General features: G+C 31.2%; 1 pseudogene; it reads left to right on the top strand.

The window, feature by feature from the left end:
- The first annotated feature begins 205 nt into the window (after positions 1-205).
- On the top strand, positions 206-374 carry LOC147821580 (U2 spliceosomal RNA; annotated as a pseudogene).
- The last annotated feature ends 2,030 nt before the right edge of the window (positions 375-2,404 follow it).

The raw sequence follows: 2,404 nt of genomic DNA, 5'->3' as shown, positions 1-2,404 counted from the left end.
CTTAGTCAAATTTCACATGTTCCAACCATTTTTCTCCCAATAATGTTTCTGATATCTCACTTGTCTCTTGTCTCCTTTAGTAACATCCACTGTAAATATATTGGTCTGCTTAATGGTGCCCTTCATTTATCTTGATCTCTGTTTATTTTTCATCAGTTTTTTTTTTCTGGTTTTTGTACTTGATCACTTTAATTTTCCTATCTTCATCGCTTCTCTGCCTTTTGGCTAAGATCAAGTGCAATATCTGTTCTTATCAGCTTAATTTTCCTATCTTCAAGTTCACTGATTATTTTCTCTGCCTGCTCAAATCTGCTTTTAAATCTTTGTATTGATAAATATCTTTAACTATTAGAGAGATGCAAATTAAACCCCTAATGAGATAATATGACAAATAAATCAGAATGAATAAAAACTGATTATTCTAAGTGTTGATGACATGGAACAATTTGAACTCATTCCATGCAGAAATGTACAATGAGGTAATTGCACTGCAACATAAATTTCTTAAATAAACAGTCATCTAGGTTTTAACCTAGCCTTTTAACTTTTACATATTTATTCCAGGAGGAAAAAAGCATGATTTTAATAAATATTTGTACATGAATGTTCATAACACCTTTATTTGTAGGTGCAAAAAATGGAAATCACTCCAAAGTCTATCAATAGTAAATAAACAAAAAGAAGTTTACCCATAAAATGGAATAATATGGAACAGTTAAAATAAGAAAACATTGGTACCTATAGCAACATGGATAATGTCAAAATAATTATGCCAAGTAGAATTGGTTTCTCTTATATAAAAGTTTAGAAAATGCCAGGTAATCTACATACTAGAATTTAAATCAGGGTTTTCTAAAGGATAAGGAGAAAAGATGGCATAAAGGAATTATAAAAATGTCTAATAATTTGGGGAGCATGTGTTTGTTATCTTGATTATAGTGGTAGTTTCTGGATAGCACATCACCTTTCAAAATTTAAACTGCAAACTTTACATATCTGATATTTATTAATGCCAATAATGCCTCATTGAAATATTTCAAGTATAGTTATCATTACTCAAAACATCTTAGCATAAGGATGTTCCATATTTCTATGATTTATATATAGTAATGAAACTCAAGGTTTCTATTTTAGAAAATTTAAACTTTGAGCTGGAAACCTGTACATACGTACTCTCAGTACCACTGCACAGAATTTCAGGAATTATTCATTGCATAGTGGTGCTTTTTTTCTACTTTACAAATAGTTGTTCTTTGATTTTGTATATTATATACTATATGCATCCTGAGTTTGTGTTTTTTTCATATTTTAAATTGTATCTTAGCTATCTACCTTCTTTCATTTGATACAGTGAATAAACTACAATTACAATATCAGCACAAGCACATATCTGTTACAATATGCATTACTACATATGTTCCTCAAACATTTACAATTTAATGAAGAAAGTACTTGAAACTGTAGTTTCAAACTGTACTCAACTTCAGCTCTATTTGAATTTTAGGCTGAATAATTTTTTGTTGTGGAGATTTTCTGGTGCACTGTTGTTTATCTTAGCAGTATGCCCTATGTTCTATTAGTATACACCTGTAGTATCCATCTGGTCAGTTGTGATGATCAAAAATGTTTCCAGACATTATCAAATTTCCCCTAGGGTTTGCAAAATTATCAGTAGTTGGAAACCATTGACACAGATTAAGTATTAAAGGCATTCATTTTCTTAGAGCCTAAACAAATACAAGGCTGGAAAATACTTTAGCAAATGGTAAGTAATTTTGAGAAAACTAGTGGGAATTAAAGAGAAATATGGGACACTAGGATTAGAATACAGCAAATTTGCGTAGATAATGGACTCATGACAATGGCTTCCTTAGTAAATCAAATGAAGTATTTGATCTAGTCTGTCTTAATAGAGCTGTTTAAAAAGTAGTGACGATTATGGAGGTACGTAAAATAACAGTTCTCACATTATCAATACTGGAGGTAGAATTCTGTTACCAACATTAAGAAAACAAGGCAAAGCCCAGAAAGAAAGTAGAGTAATAATTCTTAGATACTAGAATCATCTTGTAAATTATTTGCTTCTAGGAAGTTCCTATTTTGTCAATAAATAAAAGGAAAGTAATAGCAATGGCATACTCAAGGTTACCCAAAAATTATTCATAAACTCAAGCCTTTCTGGATTGTATTATTTCAACTGGTACAATTAATTTAAATACCAGATATATTGACTTGGTGGTTGTGAAGTAGGACATCAATTTACTGATCTTGTTTTTTTATTGCCAGATTCCTGCAATAAGTCTCTAGTCCCCGCCTGCCCAGTGTGTGACACAGGCCTGAGAAAAAAAAAATACACTAAGAGACAGAACTAGGAGAGAAAGTGGGGTGCCATGACAGCCAATGC

This window comes from Heterocephalus glaber, unplaced genomic scaffold (genome assembly GCF_053883595.1).
Source record: "Heterocephalus glaber isolate CG9 unplaced genomic scaffold, H.glaber_assembly_v1.0 deba00001729, whole genome shotgun sequence".
Lineage (NCBI taxonomy): Eukaryota > Metazoa > Chordata > Mammalia > Rodentia > Bathyergidae > Heterocephalus > Heterocephalus glaber.
The sequence above is the reverse complement of the archived record's forward strand: the minus strand, read 5'-3'. Positions and strand labels throughout refer to the sequence as shown.